The following is a 21,719-nucleotide window of genomic DNA, read 5'->3' as shown; positions in this document are numbered from 1 at the left end:
TTTATACCACCTCTGGGATCGGCTAGAAGGAGAAGGATACCTGGGTCATCCTACACTACCAACGCTTCTGGGGATCTTCAGTAACTTTTAAAATTATTACGGACGTTGATGTTGGAGGTTAGCAATGCAGTTCATTGATAGCAACTTCCCTTCTTTCCATCTCTTGCGTTATTTCATCTCTCAAGTAGGATGGAGGGAGAGTTCACTGAATAATTCACATCGCCTTACTTCACAGGATCAAAGTTTAACCTTTAAGCCGACATGTCAGTACCTTAACTGCTATTGATTGATCCTTGTTAACATTCAAGCCTGGTTTTTAACCTTACTTTGTTAACGCAACTGCTAGTGAATGTGGTGACTCAGATACAAATCCTGAATGAATGATATGCCATAGTGCTGGGGGATGTTTCAAGAACCTCTGTATTTCCACACAGGTTCAAGTCTGCCCTGCATAAATAGTTGAAGCTTTGTACTAACACTTTTAATCTAATGGCAGCCAAAGAGGACTGTGATATTTGAATCCCAGTTTTACAGGCTGACCTTTCGATGAATGAAATTAGTGGAGACGTGAGTCACCATTGCAGGAGCTGAAATGTCATCCCTTGTGTTGGTTGCTGTGAATGAAAAGAGTGAAAGCAGTCTCTGATGTGTCTGCAGCTGACAGCATGTCTCGCCCTGGTGGGCATGATCCCACCCTCTGGAGGGACCATAACTTTCTCCCTTCTTCAAGAATGGGAGGCGAGAGGATTTTAGGGTTTTGTGGGGCAGGTGTCTGCCCATTACTGCCCTGTTACCCTGAAGAGGGCAACTTAGAGTGTCACCTTATTACCCTGAGAGGGGGCAACTTAGAGTGTCACCCTATTACCCTGAGAGGGGGCAACTTAGACTGTTGCCCTATTACCCTGAGAGGGGGCAACTTAGAGTGTCACCCTATTATCCTGAGAGGGGCAACTTAGAATGTTACCCTATTACCCTGAGAGGGGGCAACTTAGTGTTGCCCTATTACCCTGAGAGGGGGCAACTTAGAGTGTCACCCTATTACCCTGAGAGGGGGCAACTTAGTGTTGCCCTATTACCCTGAGAGGGGGCAACTTAGACTGTCACCCTATTATCCTGAGAGAGGGCAACTTAGACCGTCACCGTCAGACTGAATGAAAATGGCTGGCCAGTTCAGACTGAGCTCAGACAAGAGGAGCTGAGTTTGTTTGGGCCTGCTGTTGGTGCCACACTCACCCCGAACTCTCTGGATTCAAGACCCACTCTGGGGCTTTGCCTCAGAAGTCGAATCTGTCACTTCCTGTGCAGTGCTGTGGGAAACGGGGACTGTTACTGAGCAGGAGCAGAGAGATCTGGGGTGATATGTGCATAACCATAAAAGGTGGCAGGACAGGTGGGAGACAGCAGTGTTTAACACAGAATGTATTCAAGGTTTCATGGAGAAGGCAGAGAGTAAAACCTAAAGAGGTTATGCTGAACTTATCTAAGGCAACAGTGCGAGTATTGTGTCCGATTCTGGGGTGGATGTAAGCATATGGGAGAGCGTACGATCATAGGATCCCTGCAGTGTGAGAGCAGCCCATCGCGTCCACACTGACCCTCCAAACAGCATCCCACCCAGACCTATCCCCCTACATCTCTGCATTTCCCATGGCTAAACCACAGATCCCGAGGCTTTATAAGCAATTTAGCATGGCCCATCCACCCTAACCTGCACATCTTTGGACTGTGGGAGGAAACCAGAACACCCAGAGGAAACCCACGACAGACACGGAGAGAATGTGCAAACAACACACAGACAGTCGCCTGAGGGTGGAATTAAACCCGGGTTCCTGGTGCTGTGAGGCAGCAGTGCTAACCGCTGAGCCACCCCAGAAGAGGTGCAGAAGAGGTTTACCAGAATAACCGAAGGAGTAGTTTGGGTTTCGCCAGGGCCACTCAGCTTATGTTCTCAGTCCAATCTTGGATCAAGCACGGACAAAAGAGCTGAATTCTATAGGGGAGGGGAGAGTGACAGCCTTAAACATCAAGGCTGCACTCAACCGAGTGTGGCTTCAAGGAACTCTAACAGCACAAAAGAAGATGATTGTTGGAAATCAGCAATAAGACAACTAGAGGAGCATAAGATATAGGAACACCTACAGGCCATTCAGCCCATTGATTCTGTTCTGCCGTTCAGTGAGATCATACTGATCTGATACTCTGCAAATCCACTCTCCTGCTTTTTGATCAAACTTCTTAATCATAGACTCTGCAGTGAAATCTGAAATCGTCGCTATGTTCCTTGAGCAAGGGATGGACTACTGAACCTTGCAGACTGCTACTGACCTCTGCATGCAGTCATAAAAACAATCATCCGACCCATCCATAACCCAAGGACTACATGAGAAAATGTGAAAAATTGCATGCAAACTGTTTTTGACTCTCTGAAAAACGTAATAAAGAATTCTATAAATTAAATTCTTCCTTCACTTCAACTTACAGTCGAACAAACTTGAAACACATTCCAGTATTTAAGTGGTTTTGTTGCTAACAGCTTTACAATGACTGTAAACCTTTGTTAAGAGATTAATAATTGTATTCAAATCCTTTGCACACAGACATGTTTTGCGTCTGTTCCTATGTTGCTTCCTTCTTGTTTCAACGTGTTTTGATTTGGATTTATTTGCACGTAATTCCATCTGCCAATTTCCATTCCATCTGCTAAAATCTGTGATGTTCTTGCGTAGCTTGGAATACTCAGTAAACGTAACCATATTACAAGATGTGCTCGCCTCCAAGTTACTGAAGACTGAATGAATAATTGGGCCTTAATGTTTCAATACAATAGAGGTGCTATGTAAATGTATGTTATTGTTGTTGTAGTTGGGCACCCTTTTACTATCTGAATCGGCTGCCCTGTAGCTGGGGGAGTCTTTCCTAAAGAGAGCGGAGACTGTCTGAATATGTCAAACAGGATCCCTTACCCATTAGATTAGATTAGATTACATTACAGCGTGGAAACAGGCCCTTCGGCCCAACAAGTCCACACCGACCCCCCGAAGCGCAACCCACCCATGCCCCTACATTTACCCCTTACCTAACACTACAGGCAATTTAGCATGGCCAATTCACCTGACCTGCACATCTTTGGACTGTGGGAGGAAACCGGAGCACCCGGAGGAAACCCACGCAGACACGGGGAGAACGTGCAAACTCCACACAGTCAGTCGCCTGAGGCAGGAATTGAACCCGGGTCTCAGGCGCTGTGAGGCAGCAGTGCTAACCACTGTGCCACCGTGCCGTCCACATTGTAGGAACCCAACCGCAGCTTTCCAGGAAATTGAGTGCACAATGGCAACCCCATTTTCTCCAGATTCACTTGTCAGAAGCAGAGCTAAACAGGCCATATAAACACTGTGGCTACAAGAGCAGGTCAGAGGCTGGGAATCCGGCAGCGAGTAACTCCCCTCTTGACTCCCCAAAGCCTCCTCCACCATCTACAAGTCAGGAGTTTGATGGAATACTCCCCATTTTCCTGGATGGGTGCAGCTCCAACAACACTGAAGAATCTCGACGCCATTGAGGACAAAGCAGACCCCGCTCGATTGGCACCATATCCAACACCTTCAACATTCATTCCCTTCACCGCAGTGATAACAGGGTGTACCATCTACAACATGCATTGTAGCAACTCCCCAAGGCTCCTCTGACAGGAGTTTCCAAACCAGCAACACGTACCATGTAGAAGGATAAGATGTGGGGGTGCTGGTGTTGGACTGGGGTGGGCAAAATCAGAAGTCACATGACACCAGGTTATAGTCCAACAGGTTTATTTGAAATCACAAGCTTTTGGAGCGCTGCTCCTTCATCAGGTGAAGGTCAAATAAACTATAACCAGGTGCCATGTGAGTTCTGACTCAGAAGGATAAGGGCAGCAGATACGCGGGAATACCCACCACCTCCAAGGGACCTTCCCCTCTTGACTTGGAAAGATGTCCCTGTTCTTTCAGTGTTGCTGGTTCAGAATGCCTCCCTAACAGCTTTGTGGATGTCCCTACATCCCAAACACTGCAGCAGCTCCAGATGACAACTCACCACCACCATATTGTTAAGATTCCCTACAGTGTGGAAACAGGCCATTTGACCCAACAGGTCCACACCAACCCTCTGAAGACTAACTCACCCAGACCCATTCCCCTACCCTATATTTACCTCTGACTAATGTAACTAACTCTACGGGCAATTTAGCACGGCCAATTCACCTAGCCTGCACATCTTTGGATTGTGGGAGAGAACGAGTGCACCCAGAGGAAACCCACACAGACACAGGGAGAATGTGCAAACTCCACACGGAGAGTCACCCAAGGCTGGACTTGAACCAGGGCCCTTGGTGCTGTGAGGCAGCAGTGCTAACCACTGAGCCACCGTGGTGCTCAAGGGCAATCAGGCAATGGCAACAAATGCTGTTCAAGGGACTGTTGCTCCTGGTTCTTGTATAATATCAGTTATTACGCAGATAGTATCTTAAATGATAGTATGGTGACAACTGAGAGAAATCTTGGGACTTAAATCAAATGTAACACTGTACTTCTTCAATGGTTAAAATCCTCAAAATTTTGTTTAAAAAGTATTAAATCCCTGAAATGTTTGTTACATCGTGTTTCAGGCGTTGAAACTCCCCTCAAATTCCAACAGAGTGGAAGTACATACATTTGTGTTAAATATACATGACAGCCCCTTCACTTGAAAGCTGCTACACTGTGGTTGTAATGGTGAACACGCTCTGTCTCCTCGAGTGGATTATAAAAACAAATTAAAATTGAGTGGCACTGAGTGCAATCCCTGATCAGAATTTGCTACAAAACGGTTCCTGTTAATGTAAGAAATCACGTCTGGAGATGAGGGGAAGGTGTACGTCTAACTCTCATCCTGCTGTAAAAATCCATTTTCCATCCGGCATAAAGCTAAGGGTAGCACAGTGGCTCAGTGGTTAGCTGTGCAGCCTCACAGCGCCAGGAACCCGGGTTCGATTCCAGACTCGGACGACTGTCTGTGTGGAGATTGCACATTCTCCCCATGTCTGCGTGGGTTTCCTCCGGGTGCTCTGATTTCCTCTTACAATCACAAAGATGTACAGGTTAGGGTGGGTTGGCCATGCGTAATTTGCCCCATAGTGTTCAGGAATGTGCAGGCTTGGTGGGTTAACCATGGAAAATGCAGGGGTAGGGTGGTTCTGAATGGGATGCTCTTCAGAGGGTTGGTGTGGACTAGATTGGCTGAACGGCTTGGCTCTACGCTGTAGTGATTCTAAGGGAATGGTTTGGCTTCTTACACTGATTGACTCCTGCAGCCCATTTTGTCCGTTACCTTCTTGACTCCTGATCTACCTGAAATGCCTCGTGTGACTCAACATAGTGGGAGGACATTCAGCCCACGGTGTCTGTGCTAGCTGTTTGAAAGAATCATGCAAGTTTACTTGGAGCATTCAACCTTGGGGACAAAGTTTACCTTACCAGGATAGGTGGGACAAGTTGTACCTTTATCCATTGGAATTTTGGAATGATGAGAGCTGATCTTAATGAAGCATAGATGATCCTGAGCAAACCTGATCAAGTCGTTGCTAAAAGGATGGAGACGAAGAGAACTTTTCCTCTCTCGGAGGGTTGTGGGTCTGTGGAATTATGCTCCTACAGAGCAGCAGAGATGGGATCATTAAATATTTTTACAGCTGAGTTTGATCAATTTTTAAAAAATTCACTCACTGGATGTGGGCGTTACTAGCTGGGCCCAGCATTTATTGCCCATCCCTAGCTGCCCTTGAGAAGGTGGGGGTGAGCTGCCTTCTTGAACCACTGCAGTCCATGTGCTGTAGGTAGACCCACAATGCCCTTGGGGGGGGAATTCCAGGATTCTGACCCAGTGACACTGAAGGAACGGCGATATGTTTCCAAATCAGGATGGTGACTGGCTTGAGGAGGATCATGGAGGGGGTGGTATTTCCCATGTATCTACTGGGCTTTTCCTTCCAGATGAAAATTGTCATGGATTTGGAAGGTGCTGTCTAAGGATCTTTGGTGAATTTCTTGATTGACTGGGAATCAAAGGATATGGAGGGTAAACAAGAAAGTGGTTTAAGCCATGATGTGATCAATCTTAATGAATGGGAAGACAAATCAAGAAGCCAAGTGGCCTACCCCAGATCCTATCTCTGAGGTTCTATGTTCTTATGTTCTCTGCTCCCTCCCTCAAGGCCTACCCTTATAAATGGGCCTGTGAGCCTGTTGATTCTGCTTTGAGACAGGGATCTGGATTGGGGACCCTTAGCAATTTCCTGCCCAAGCGAATCATTCGCAACTTCAACAATCCCTGCAACTGAGTGTAGATAAGTTACTGGGTGCCAAATGTGGGAACTCCACACCCGCATGACTCAGCTACTCCCTGCATAATTTCCTCAGCTATTAAGGCAGACTTAATGGACTGAATTTTGACAATGGCTAAGCCTAAATCACCAAAGACTCTGTTTGGGTGATGAGGAGGTGCCACTTTTGGACTGGGATGGACAAAGTCAGAAGTCACACAACATCATGTTATAGTCTAACAGGTTTATTTGAAATCACACAAACTTTAAGAGCATTGCCTCTGTTCAGCTGATGAAGGAGCAGCGCTCTGAAAGCTTGTGTGATTTCAAACAAACCTGTTGCACTATAATCTGTTGTCATGTGACTTCTAACTGGTTTGGGTGGAGCATGTGTTTATCCAAGTGATAATGTGCAATGGATCTTGAATGGCGTGCAACCCCCAACAAAACTTTGAGCATGTAGATATTTGCTAATCAACCTGCTCAGAGATACTATGACACAACTCTGCAGCAAGTGGGACCTGAACTCAGGGCCTCCTGGCTGAGAGGTAGGGGCACAGCCACCGTGTGTGTCCGATTCTGAGTGAAATAATTTGAGGCAACTGATGGAAACCATCCTGATGAACCATGGCAAGGACTGAGGGGTGTTGATTGAAGATTTGGGCAAGAGGTACACGGGGAATCTGAGGACAAACCTTTTTTTGCACAGAAGCTGGTGATAAGCCGTGGTAAAAGGGGAGATGATGAATGATTTCAAAAGGAAACTGGAGGAGTCCTTAAGGGAATTGAACTCGCAGGTTCTGGAGGACAGATTAGGGCAATAGGACTCACCGGAGTCCTGCATGGGCTAGTTGGATCAAAGGACACATTCTATGCTTCAGTGGCTCAATAAATGTTTTCGTTCTCTTTATTTTTTCAAATTTTCTATCCAGAAATGCTTTTACACACAACTGAACATCTTTTTTCCTATCACCAAATCAGCCATTTCCTCATCCATTAACCCCCACCCAATAAATCATGGTTAGTACGTCTGTGGACGAATAGGTGGAGTAGTGGACAGTGAAACAGGTTACCTCAGAGCACAATGGTTTATTGGTGAGATGGGCCAGTGGGCAGATGGATTAGATTAGATTACTTACAGTGTGGAAACAGGCCCTTCGGCCCAACAAGTCCACGCCGCCCCGCCGAAGCGCAACTCACCCATACCCCTACATCTACCCCTTACCTAACACTATGGGCAATTTAGCATGGTCAATTCACCTGACCTGCACATCTTTGGACTGTGGGAGGAAACCGGAGCACCCGGAGGAAACCCACGCAGACATGGGGAGAATGTGCAAACTCCACACAGTCAGTCGCCTGAGGCGGGAATAGATAAATATGATGTGTTGCATTTTGGTAAGACAAACCAGGGCAGGACTTACACAGTTAATGATAGGGCCCTGGGGAGTGCTGTTAAACAGAGGGGTGCAGGTACAAAGCTCCTTGAAAGCGGAGTCACAGGTAGAAGATGTTTGGCACACTTGCCTCCATTGGTCAGTACACTGAGTATTGGAGTTGTAATGTCATGCTGTGGCTGTAAAGAACATTGGTGAGGCTACCTTAGGAATACTGCGTGCGATTCTGGTCGCCCTGCTATAGGAAGGATGTTAGGCAATTGGAAACGGTACAGAAAATATTTATAAGGATGTTACTGAGACTGGGGGATTGGGGTGGGTTAGCGTTATAGGGAGAGGCTGGATAGTCTGGGATGCTTTTCCCTTGAATGTAAGGGGTAACCTTGTAGAGATTTATAAAATCATGAGGGGCATAAGTAAGATGAATAGCCAAGGTCGTAGGGTAAGAGAGTTTAAAGTGAGAGGGCATAGGTTAAAGGTGAGAGAGGAAACATTTAAAAGAGACCTGAGGGGTAATGTTTTCACGCAGAAGGTGGTATGTGTATGGAACGAGCTGCCAGAAGAAGTGGTGGAAGCTGGTACAAAGACAACATTGAAAAGACATTTGGACAGGTACATGGATAGGAAAGGTTTAAAGGGATATGGGCCAAATGCAAGCAAATGGCTCTAGTTTAGTTGGGGAAACCTAGTCAGCAAGGATGAGCTGGGCTGAGGAATCTTTTTCTGTGCTGTATGACGGTATGTTTCTGTGACACCCAGGTACAAACGTAGCCATGGAAGAGTGGAGGGCAGTTGTTGAAATAACTCCACAGAGGTTGGTATCCCATCACCAAGTCACCTTTTAATTACACTTGCATAGTACTTGACACTGGTCTGGCTTCTTCAGAGCCAGCTCTCAGATAACAGAATCTCTGATGCTCATACATTCAGGTGGGTCTTCTATAACGCAATGGCTGCGTTCTTGTGCAATCCCCACGTTATAGAAAAATCATGCCTTCGGAACAGCGTTTAGGTGTTGGTGATGTAATCACGTTACAGCCAGCACATTGTTTTAAAAGTTCACACTTTCGAAACTGCATCCTCAATTCGTCAGTTGAGTTACAGTGAACTTGCATTGACAAAGCGAGTGTGATAGCAGAACGGCTTCTATATCTGTCAGCCAGGGCTCCATGACTGGATCGGATTAACAGCCCCTATCAGGGAACTTGTATTCCATGAGGTCCACCTGACTGACCTCGTTACCAACACAAGAGTCGATATGAGTGGCTGCACTTCACTGTGGTGTAACACTAAGTGTGTTACTTTATATAACTTGTTGAATTTAGTGGGGTTGCAAATGTACTATGCAGCAAAAACAGTTTAATGCGTAGCTCCAATTAAAGGGAGTGAGTTGTGGCAGACATTATTATTGTTTCACTTTGTAGTAATACAACTTAATAGCTTTTATTAATCACTTTGAGTTGTTTAATATAACTTTCAATGCTCTTGTGAATTCATGCTCTGAAAGAACTGAATCCAAAACTGTCTCACCTAAGAATGCTGCTTGACTCCACTTTGTTTTTACTTTATGATCAGCAAACATAATAAACATACTGTACTTTAAGTAAACTAAATGTACAGAAGAACAAAGTGTTGCAAATCTGTACAAAGAAATATTCTAATTAAGGTTTGATGCAGTGGAATGGAAACTCTCATGATTCTAATTTAATTCACCAGAGTTATATCTGTGTTCTTTTGGGTTATATAAAAGGCAGAGGGCAGTAAGTAGGAATAATTTTGCTGGTGAGTAAAGTGTCTAATTGTTACAGAAAAGAGAGCACCACTATCAAATGAACCTGGCCTGGATTTTGCATTAAAAAAATGATGGTGTTTCAAATGCTTTCTGTTATTAAGGAGTAAATTTAATAGCAACTTCCAGAGCTCACAAATGCTTGTTAAATGTTGGAGTTGGAACGTAGGTAAAGATGACCCAAAAACCTTAACTCTGATCTCTCTCCACAGCTGCTGCCAGACCTTTTCCAGCAATTTCTGTTTTCGTTTCAACTTTAAACCACCTCCCTTGCCAAATTCTAAGCTGTGCCAATGGTTTGTTCGAGCTTCAGTCTAAATCCTGCTTTCATCTGAGAATTGGAAAATTCATGGGAAAAGATAGACCCTGGGATTGATTCTGCAGCTCAAGTACATTAGGCAGGAGTCTGAAAAGTTGAGGTACTGTCTCAGGTATTCAAAAAAAAGCATGTTCACATCAGCAACTGAGCTGCTTTTAGATCAAGGCTGTATTAAGGCTAACGTGGGAGAGACGCTTAATTCTGTTGCCCGCACTTTATCGGACACAAAGATGCTTTTGAACTCTTCTGAACAAACATTACTTTCTGTAGGGATTACAGCACCATCTGTTTGTTCAGTTTGATGTTTTATTTCTGATACCGTGTCAGTCCCTGAGATTCAGTGCATGTTGCCTTTTGTACCTGCATTGAGAATCAGAGCTGTTTGAGTGAAGTAAAAAGGTGACCTTCCTGGAGATTGATGCCAGGCATAGGGAGTGCCAATTCGAATTTTGTCCCTGAAGGAGAAAATTGATTCCTGTTTGTCTGAGCATGTTTCTCCTTTTAACAGATGAATCTCTACTGAAGGCTGCAGATATAAACAGCAGTAAAAATGATGAGGGTAGACCAAAGGCAAAAACACTGTAGCTGCTGGAAATCTGAAATTCAGACAGGAAAATGGTAGGAAATCAAAAAGTCCCAGGTCGCATCTGGGGCAGAGAGAATGGAGTTAATATTGCACACTGGTGACAATAGGGCAGAGAAGGCATAGGGAGGACCTGATTGAGGTATATAAGATTATGAAAACCATGATGTGGAGGAACCGGTGTTGGACTGGGGTGGACAAAGTTAAATAATCACACAACACTTGGTTATAGTCCAACAGGTTTATTTGGAAGCACTAGCTTTCGGAGCGCTGCTCCTTCATCAGGTAGCTAGTGGGGCAGGAAAGCTTGTACTTCCAAATGAATGTGTTGGACTATAATCTGGTGTTGCGTGATTTTTAAGATTATAAAAGGCCTGGATTGGGTGGATAGAATGCAGCTGGTCTCCCTTTGGAAGGGTCAGCCAGGGGGGGTGGTGGGGGCATAATTTCAAGGACGGATTAAGAGGACTTGAGGAAAATCTTTTCATCTGGAGGGTGGTGAGAATCTGGAATCCACAGCCTGCGAAGGTAAAGGGTACATGGACGAGCGGTTGAAGTGTCATAACATTCAAGGTTACAGGGCAAGTGGGATCAATGTGGATAGGTCGGTGTCGGGGGGCCGAATGGCCTCGATCCACTCTGTGCGAGGCTACGACCACAGTTGCCTGCACTGGTATAGCTCCTGCCACAGAGCAAAGGGGTTAATGCAACAGGTGCGCACCCACCCCCACCCCCACCCCCACCCCTGGGAATGAAGAGGAGCTTGGTGCTGTTGATGTCATCAATGTGCGCCCACATAGCACTGGTTCCAGAAGTTTGGGGCCTAAACCAGATGTCATCTGCTCTTTGTGCCTCAGCTCCCCGCGGTCATCACAAACGCAAGGAGATTTTGTCAAAGTGTCCAGCGTCTCTAACCTACCCGACTGACAAACACAGGCTCAAAACTAAACCGGGTCACCATTTCAAAATAAGGGGTCGTCCGGTTAAGACAGAGGTGAGGAGAATTTGTTATTTTCTCTCACAGACACTCTGACTCTTGGGGACTCTCTTCATCCGAAGGTGGTGGAATCACAGTCTTTGGAACTTTTTTAGGCAGAAGTGGATAGTTTCTTGAGAAGTGCAGGGCTGAATGGTTATCAGGGTTGAGGGGTGGGTAGGTGGGAAATGTAGATTTGAGGCTGTGATCTTATAAAATGGCAAAGCAGGTTAGAGGGGCCGAATATCCTTCTCCTGTTGCCAGGTGGAATGCCCCAAGGCGGCACTGAGCAGGCACGGAGCTGGGGTGGTATTGAGGCAGGTGGATCAAAACCTTGGTCAGGCAATGAGGTGTCTAAATGGAGAGACAGGGAGAGAGAGACAGACAGACAGACAGATGGACAGACAATGCTTTAGGGAGGGAGTTCTAAAATTTCGAGTCAATGTCGCCAAACGCACGGCCAACAATGGGAATAAGGCAAGTTCCTGAGTTTATAATGTTGATGGAGTCTAGGTGTGAAACTGAAACAAAACATGTTAAGAAATTCTGTTGGCTTACTGGTGAGAGCATCACACTGAATGGATAAACTTTGAAGATGCCACTTGGTCCATTGTGTGCATGTCCCTCTCCTTAATTATAACCCACTAAGCCCCACTCAGCGCAATGACCCTGTGGTACAGTTGGAAAACATTCTGACAAGAGGTCTTGCGAATTTAACGTTTTTTAAAATGCACGCCTGGTTCAGTTCCAGGGTCATTCCAGGTGCAGTTCCAGGGTCACTCCTGGTTCAGTTGCAGGATCACTCTTGGTTCACTCCTGGTTCAGTTCCAGGGTCACTCCTGGTTCAGTTCCAGGTTTATTCCTGGTTCAGTTCCAGGGTCACTCCTGGTTCAGTTCCAGGTTCACTCCTGGTTCAGTTCCAGGGTCACCCCTGGTTCAGTTCCAGGATCACTCCTGGTTCAGTTCCAGGTTCACATCTGGTTCAGTTCCAGGATCACTCCTGGTTCAGTTCCAGGGTCACTCCTGGTTCAGTTCCAGGTTTATTCCTGGTTCAGTTCCAGGATCACTCCTGGTTCAGTTCCAGGTTCACATCTGGTTCAGTTCCAGGATCACTCCTGGTTCAGTTCCAGGGTCACTCCTGGTTCAGTTCCAGGTTTATTCCTGGTTCAGTTCCAGGATCACTCCTGGTTCAGTTCCAGGTTCACATCTGGTTCAGTTCCAGGTTCACTCCTGGTTCAGTTCCAGGTTTATTCCTGGTTCAGTTCCAGGGTCACTCCTGGTTCAGATCCAGGTTCACTCCTGGTTCAGTTCCAGGTTTATTCCTGGTTCAGTTCCAGTATCACTCCTGGTTCAGCTGCAGAGGCACACCTGGTTCACACCTGGTTCAGTTCCAGGTTCACTCCTGGTTCAGTTCCTGGTTCAGTTCCAGGTTCACTCCTGGTTCAGTTCCAGGTTCACTCCTGATTCAGTTCCAGGGTCACTCCTGGTTCAGTTCCAGGGTCACTCCTGATTCAGTTCCAGGATCACTCCTGGTTCAGCTGCAGAGTCACACCTGGTTCACTCTTGCTCAGTTCCCACATCAATCCTTTCGATGTGAGAGATGGTCTAAAACTCCGAAAGCCTCCCTCTTTGGCTTCGCCTCTGCTGACCTGCCCTGATATTGCCGTACCACAGCCCAGAGTCAAGTCACATTTGGTAAAGCTCCTATCGAGCACCTCATGGTTGATGTACTGTACAGTACTGTAGGCACTATATTAATGCACATTGTAGATCTTCTTGTTGTTTGGTGTATATTGTGTCCCCACCATTGGGGATGAGCTGAAGACACTCCTGAACATTACCCACTGAGTATCATAAAGAAACACTGAAATGACACCAGTATGACTGTGTGACACCTCCCACCATCTCAATGTGGAGTTGGAATCAGCACCACATTAGCTGCGGGTTGGATCCAGCGTTGCTAGGGGATGCTCTCCAGTCAGTAAAAGACCAGAGGAAGCTGACTGAAAGGACTAGACTCATGTCAATCCTGCTACACTCTTTTTCTCAAATTAACCTCAAGAACAACGAGTGAGTTTGAGAGTTTCTGCAAAATATTTAACAAGAAATGTTTGGAAACATACTTGACAGTCATTGAATTAAAACATGTAGCAGGCTGCACGTACATTGCTGAATGGGAATGTGTCTCTCGTCTTGAAATCTCTGCCCATCTTTAAAGCATTTCAGAATAATCACCCCCTAAACATATTCTTTTCCCATTCTCTGTTATCCTGTACCAGTCAGAGCAGGAATGTGGAATACCGGGTGTTTGTGATAGATTCCACACTCCCTCGTTTTGACTGCCGGCAAAACTGCCTGATGGGCACCTTCCGAGCACTGCAACAACCACTTGCATTTGTGTAGCACCTTTGACAATGGCGGGGCATTGGTACAAGAGCGATTACACAAATATTTGCCGCCAGTTTCGTAAAAGGGCTGAATGATAAATCAAAATATTTTTAACTAAAAAAAAAATGAAATGGGACATTGGCTGGGCCTCCTCTAGTTTGTTCAGACACTAATGACGAGTCCATTGCTGTGGGTCAGGAGTTACGTGTCGGGTAAGGATGGCAGATTTTCTTCCCTAAAGGGCATTAGTGAACCAGACGGTTTTTTAAAAAATAACAATTAGCAGTGATTATAGGGTGTCACTACACCAGCTACCTGTTCGATTCCAGATTAGATTACGTTACAGTGTGGAAACAGGCCCTTCGGCCCAACAAGTCCACACCGACCCGCCGAAGCGCAACCCACCCATACCGCTACATTTACCCCTTACCTAACACTATGGGCAATTTAGCATGGCCAATTCACCTGACCCTGCACATCTTTGGGCTGTGGGAGGAAACCGGAGCACCCGGAGGAAACCCACGCAGACACGGGGAGAACGTGCAAACTCCACATAGTCAGTCGCCTGATGCGGGAATTGAACCCGGGTCTCTGGCGCTGTGAGGCAGCAGTGCTAACCACTATGCCACCGTGCACTGAATTCAAATTCCCACCATCTACCATGATGGAACTTTTACCACTGAACACCAGAATACTCACCAGGATCTCTGGATGACAATTCGAGTGACATTACCATGACACTATCATCTCCTCTTTGTGTTTCACCTTTATTGCTGACTTTGATGTTTCTTTACTCATTTTGTTTGCAAAACAGGTGCAGCAATTGGCCATTCAGCCCTTCAAGCTGCTCCACCATTGAATAAGACCTGTTTATGTTTTTTTTTTCATTTGTGGGATGTGAATGTCGCTGTCTGGGCCCAACATTTATTGCCTGTCCCTAGTTGCCCCTTGGGAAGGTGGGGGTGCCTCCTTGAACCGCTGCAGTCCACCTGATGTGGCTTGATCCACAATACCCTGAGGGAGGGAATTCCACATTCCCATCTACCCACGAGAACTCTTGAAAAGGATTCGGGGTAATCCAACTTGGAGGATGGGAAAAAATTCTGGCTGTAAGAGCTGCTCCTTTTTTTGAGGTATTTTAGGTGCTGGAGGTGATTTCCTCAAATTCCAGGAGCAGCAATTCCTGTTTTATATGCTGTTGCATTGTTTTGGAACTTTGGAAAAGAAAGTCAAACCAACAGCAGTTTTAAAAGGGAGAAGAGCAGACAAAGGAAGCACATGGTGAGGACAGTGCAGGAGAGAGAGAGAGAGAGAGAGAGAGAGAGAACCTGCACAGTTACTGCCTTTGCTGCTTTTGAATTAATCTGTCGCTGGACATCGGAGTGCAACTGGAAAATTAACAAACAGTGAATTGACAAAATTATGAGGGGCATGGATAGGGTAAATAGACAAAGTATTTTTTCTGGGGTTGGGGAGTTCAGAACTAGAGGGCATAGGTTTAGGGTGAGAGGGGAAAGATATAAAAGAGACCTAAGGGGCAACTTTTTCATGCAGAGGGTGGTATGTGTATGGAATGAGCTGCCAGAGGAAGTGGTGGAGGCTGGTACAACTGCAACATTTAAGAGGCATTTGGATGGATATATGAATAGGAAGGGTTTGGAGGGATATGGGCCGGGTGCTGGCCGGTGGGACTAGATTGGGTTGGGATATCTGGTCGGCATGGACGGGTTGGACTGAAGGGTCTGTTTCCATGCTGTACATCTCTATGACTCTATGACTTGCCTCTCTCCACCTCTCTCTCAATGACACACCTTCCCCCCAACTACCCACCCACAGCCTCTGCCAATTTCTGAGGCAGAGAGTTCCAAAGTTGTCCAATCCTCTGAGAGAAAACAAAATACTTCTCATCCGTCTCCCACAAAGTGACCTCTAGTTCTGAAACCGTGCCCCCACCCCCTGCAGTTCTGGATTGTCCCACAGTGGAAAGCAACCTTTTCCACCTCTATTTTGTCAAGACCTGTACAAGAAGGACGGATTGCATCTAAATTGGAAGGGGACTAATATACTGGCAGGGAAATTTGCAAGAACTGCTTGGGAGGATTTAAACTAGTAAGGTGGGGGGATGGAACCCAGGGAGATAGTGAGGCAAGAGATTGGTCTGAGACGGGTACAGCTGAGAACAGAAGTGAGTCAAACAGCCAAGGCAGGCAGGGACAAGGTAGGACTAATAAATTAAACTGCATTTATTTCAATGCAAGGGGCCTAACAGAGAAGGCAGATGAACTCAAGGCATGGTTAGGAACATGGGACTGGGATATCATAGCAATTAAAGAAAGATGGCTCAGGGCTGGGCAGGACTGGCAGCTTAATGTTCCAGGATACAAATGCAACAGGAAGGATAGAAAGGGAGGCAAGAGAGGAGGGGCAGTGGCATTTTGATAAGGGATGGCATTACAGCTGTGCTGAGGGAGAATATTCCTGGAAATACATCCAGGGAAGTTATTTGGGTGGAACTGAGAAGTAAGAAAGGGATAATCACCTTATTGGGATTGTATTAAAGACTCTCCAATAGTCAGAGGGAAATTGAGAAACAAACTTGTAAGGAGATCTCAGCTATCTGTAAGAATAATAGGGTGGTTATGGTAGGGGATTTTAACTTTCCAAACATCGACTGGGACTATTATAGTGTTAAAGGTTTAGATGGAGAGGAATTTCTTAAGTGTGTACAAGACAATTTTCTGATTCAGTATGTAGATGTACCTACCAGAGAATGTGCAAAACTTGACCTACTCTTGGGAAATAAGGCAGGGCAGGTGACTGAGGTGTCAGTGGGGGAGCACTTTGGGGCCAGCGACCATAATTCTATTCATTTTAAAATAGCGATGGAAAAGGATAGACCAGATCTAAAAGTTGAAGTTCTAAATTGGAGAAAGGTCAATTTTGACGGTATTAGGCAAGAACTTTCAAAAGCTGATTGGGGGCAGATGTTGACGGCTAGAAAATGGGAAGCCTTCAGAAATGAGATAACGAGAATCCAGAGAAAGTATATTCCTGTCAGGGTGAAAGGGAAGGCTGGTAGGTATAGGGAATGCTGGATGACTAAAGAAATTGAGGGTTTGGTTAAGAAAAAGAAGGAAGCATATGTAAGGTATAGACAGGATAGATCGAGTGAATCCTTAGAAGAGTATGAAGAAAGTAGGAGTATACTTAAGAGGGAAATCAGGAGGGGAAAACAGGAACATGAGATAGCTTTGGCAAATAAATTAAGGGGAATCCAAAGGGTTTTTATAGATATATTAAGGACAAAAGGGTAACTAGGGAGAGAATAGGGCCCCTCAAAGATCAGCAAGGCGGCCTTTGTGTGGAGCCACAGAAAATGGGGGAGATACTAAATGAATATTTTGCATCAGTATTTACTGTGGAAAAGGATATGGAAGATATAGGGAAATAGATGGTGACATCTTGCAAAATGTCCATATTATAGAGGAGGAACTGCTGGATGTCTTGAAACGGTTAAAGGTGGATAAATCCCCAGGACCTGATCAGGTGTACCCGAGAACTCTGTGGGAAGCTAGAGAAGTGATTGCTGGGCCTCTTGCTGAGATATTTGTATCATTGATAGTCACAGGTGAGGTGCCGGAAGACTGGAGGTTGGCAAACGTCGTGCCACTGTTTAAGAAGGGTGGTAAAGACAAGCGAGGGAATTATAGGCTGGTGAGCCTGACCTCGGTGGTGGGCAAGTTGTTGGAAGGAATCCTGAGGGACAGGATGCACATGTATTTGGAAAGGCAAGGACTGATTCAGGATAGTCAACATGGCTTTGTACGTGGGAAATCATGTCTCACAAACTTGATTGAGTTTTTTGAAGAAGATTGGTGAGGGTAGAGCGGTAGATGTGACCTATATGGACTTCAGTAAGGCGTTCGATAAGGTTCCCCATGGGAGACTGGTTAGCAAGGTTAGATCTCATGGAATACAGGGAGAACTAGCCATTTGGATACAGAACTGGCTCAAAGGTAGAAGACAGAGGGTGGTGGTGGAGGGTTGTTTTTCAGACTGGAGGCCTGTGACCAGTGGAGTGCCACAAGGATCGGTGCTGGGTCCACTACTTTTTGTCATTTACATAAATGATTTGGATGTGAGTATAGGAGGTATAGTTAGTAAGTTTGCAGATGACACCAAAATTGGAGGGCAGCAAAGAGGGTTACCTCAGATTACAACAGGATCTTGATCAGATGGGCCAATGGACTGAGAAGTGACAGATGGAGTTTAATTCAGATAATAGTGAGGTGCTGCATTTTGGAAAAGCAAATCATAGCAGGACTTATACACTTAATGGTAAGATCCTGGAGAGTGTTGCTGAACAAAGAGACCTTGGAGTGCAGGTTCATAGCTCCTTGAATGTGGAGTCACAGGTAGATAGGATAGTGAAGAAGGCGTTTGGTATGCTTTCCTTTCTTGGTCAGAGTATTGAATATAGGAGTTGGGAGGTCATATTGTGGCTGTCCAGGACATTTGGTTAGACCACTTTTGGAGAATTTGGGGCAATTCTGGTCTCCCTGCTATTGGAAGGATATTGTGAAATTGAAAGAGTGCAGAAAATATTTGCAAGGATGCTGCCAAGGTTGGAAGGTTTCAGCTGTAGGTAGAGGCTGAATAAGCTGGGGCTATGTTCACTGGAGCAACGGAGGTTGTGAGGTGATGTTATAGAAGTTTATAAAATCATGAGGGGCATAGATAGGATAAATAGACAAAGTCTTTTCCCTGGAGTGGGGGAGACCAAAAGTAGAGATCATCATTCACTGTAAGAGAGGAAAGATTTAAAATGGACTTAAGGGGCAACGTTTTCATGCAAAGGGTGGTGCATGTATGGAATGAGCCGCCAGAGGAAGTGGTGGAGGCTGGTACAATTACAACATTTAAAAGGCATCTGGATGGGTACATGAAGAGGAAGGGTTCGAGGGAAATGGGCCAAGTGCTGGCAATTAGGACTAGATTAATTTTGGATATCTGGTCAGCATGAATGAGTTGGACCAAAGAGTCTGTTTCCGTGCTGTACATCTCTATGACTCTGCAACTCTATTTACTCTCCCAAAGTCATACTGCTGGAACCGATGGAACATCATGAAAGATCACTTCATCTACAGTTTAAGCTGCACCCACACTCTCCTTGCATGAGGTCAGAGTTTCAGATCTGTTCAGAAGAATAGAAAGACAACTTATGATCTAAATGAGAGAAATGTCAGAGTGTTTCAGTGCAGAGGGATCTGGGTGTCTTTGTGTAGGAATTACAGAAAGCTAGTTTGCAGGTATAGCAGGTAATAAGGAGGGCAAATGGAATTTCGGCATTTATTACTAAAGAAATAGGATTATTAGTGTTGCTGAAACTGGACATGGCATTAGTGAGATGGCACCTGGAATTTTGTCTGCAGTTTTGGTTCCCTTACTTGAGGAGAGATGCAGTTGTATTGGAGGCAGATCAGAAAGCATTCACTAGATTTACTCCAGAGATGAGGGCCTTGTTTTATAAAGAGAGATTGAGCATTTTTGCCTTTGCTTTCCAGGGTTTAGAAGAATGAGAGGAGATCTATTGAGGTATGTACAAAACTAAAGTAGATTCACAAACTAGATGGAGAAAGGTTGGTTCCCCGTGTAGGGCAATCCAGAATGAGAGGTCACAATTTTAGGTGGCGGATTTAAAACAGGGATGAGGAGAAATTACTTTGCTCAACAGGTCATGAAACTGTGGGAAGTATTACCCCAGAGTGTGGTAGATGCTGGGACGTTGAGTGAATTTAAGGGAGAGACAGGCAGAATTGTAACTTGTAATGAGTTGAAGGGTTGTGGAGACTGGGTGGGAAAGTGGAGTTGAGGCCGAGATGAGATCAGCCATGATCGTATTAAATAGCGGGACAGGTTAGAGGGGCTGAATGGCCTCTTCCAGCTTCACATTCTTCCAGCTCTCACTGCTTAATCATGTGACTCTGACAGCACCACAACATTGTCTGCACCATTATGTATGTTTCTGATGGTGTTTCCAATTCTCTACAATTACAGGACGACAAATGTATTCCACAGCCAATCTTCTGTTAATGAGAAGATGTGTGTTCTAGTCCCAACATTGTAAATCATGGAATCATAGAATTTCTACAGTGTGGAAATAGGCCCTTCAGCCCACAAAGTTCACACCGACCCTCTGAAGAGTAACTCACCCAGACCCATTCCCCTACCCCATTATCCTATATTTACCCCTGACTAATGCACCTAATCAGCACAGCCCTGAACACTATGGGCAAACTGTGAGACTAAACTTAATAAATCTGCTGATCAGTGAGGTAACAACCAGTAAATTCCCTTCACAACTAAGTTAATCAGCAGCAAATAATGTCCACACCATGTAAGTGCCAAAAAATGATCAGTTCCAATAAATCAGTGGCATTGCCATGATTGAATCCCTCAGTGATGAATATCAGAAACTGAATTGGATATGTGGCTACACCGGCCTCTGTAGCTGGTCAAAGGCTTGGAGTTCTACAGTGGGTATCTCACCTTCCACAAGGCATGAGTCGGGAGTGTGACACATTACTCTTGTGTCAATGCTGTCACTTTAAAATCTTATCTTGAGAGTGTGACTTGAAAGAGGTTTTGGGATTTGCATATTAATGAACCGAACCTGCAACCCATTCTAAAATATGAAAGACTTAACAGCAATCTAGGTTTGTTCAATATATCACTTCAGTTGTATGACACTGTGATCTTTTGCTATAAATTCTGTGTCTTATGATCCTGCTCCACAGCTACCTGATGAAGGAGCAGCGCTCTGAAAGCTTGTGCTTCCAAACAAACCTGTTGGACTATAACCTGGTGTTGTGTGATTTTTAACTTGAAATAAAGTAATTTTGTCCTTGGTTATTTTGAAGAGAGGTTGTAAAGGCAGAGGTGCCAAAGAGTCTGGTTTAAAAATGGAAGGGGAGACGCCAGTTGTCCCAGTATAGTTTTCATCTAGTTTGTTTTAGCTGTAGCATCACAAGGTGAGAGTCTTTGAGAGATGCAAGCTTCAGTAAAGAATTCCTCTGACTTTCTCTGAAATCTCCCTCTGGATGATATTCTGCCTGCCAGTAAGAATCTATGTTTGAATTTATCTTTTTGCCAATGAGTGTGATTGGAGGAAGTTGCTGTATTGGAACAGTTAGTTAGTTAAGTTACTGTATCAGGTCGGTTAAGTTTTCTAATAGTTACATTACTCTAAATTCCACTTTCCTGCCTTTGTTTCAATTATAGTATTTAAATAAATTCTGTTTTGCTTAAAGCTGAGTGGTTTGACCAGCTGCATTACACCTGGAATATCCAATCACATCTGCCTAAATAAGAAAAGATTAGGGTCTAAGCTACCTTAAAATATTTTGAGGGGGGAATTTGATCTTCCCCGGTCGATAACACTCTCCAGTTGTCTGGAGGAGCGCAGCTCCCAGTAACACTCAAGAAATTCGACATGATAGAGACAGACACACTTGAACAGCATGCATTCAACCTTCACTCACAACACCTCAGATGCACCAAGACAGCAGAACGTATCTTTCACTACATGAGCTTCAACAATTTCACGAGGCTCTTTCAGGACCACCTCCCAAATCTGTGACCCACGCAATCCAGAAGGACAAAGGAAGCAGGGACGTTGGAGTGCTATAGCATATAGGTTCCCCTCCAGTCACCCACCATCTCAACCTGGACGGATGTTGTTGTTTAGACCTGACGCAGTGTCTGAAACATAGACCTTCCTTCAGAACGTGGAGGTGCCTTTATTGGACTGGGGCAGAAGTCACATGTCACCAGTATATATTTGAAATCACAAGCTTTCGGAGCGCTGCCCCTTCATCGGGTGAAATGAGAGAGAATTCTGTGTCTGTGCGCTTCTCACTTCATCTGAGGA

Source organism: Chiloscyllium plagiosum, unplaced genomic scaffold, assembly GCF_037043375.1.
Source record: "Chiloscyllium plagiosum isolate Xiang-an unplaced genomic scaffold, Cpla_swu_hap1 HiC_scaffold_10, whole genome shotgun sequence".
In the NCBI taxonomy this organism is placed as follows: domain Eukaryota; kingdom Metazoa; phylum Chordata; class Chondrichthyes; order Orectolobiformes; family Hemiscylliidae; genus Chiloscyllium; species Chiloscyllium plagiosum.
Note: the sequence above shows the minus strand (reverse complement) of the source record.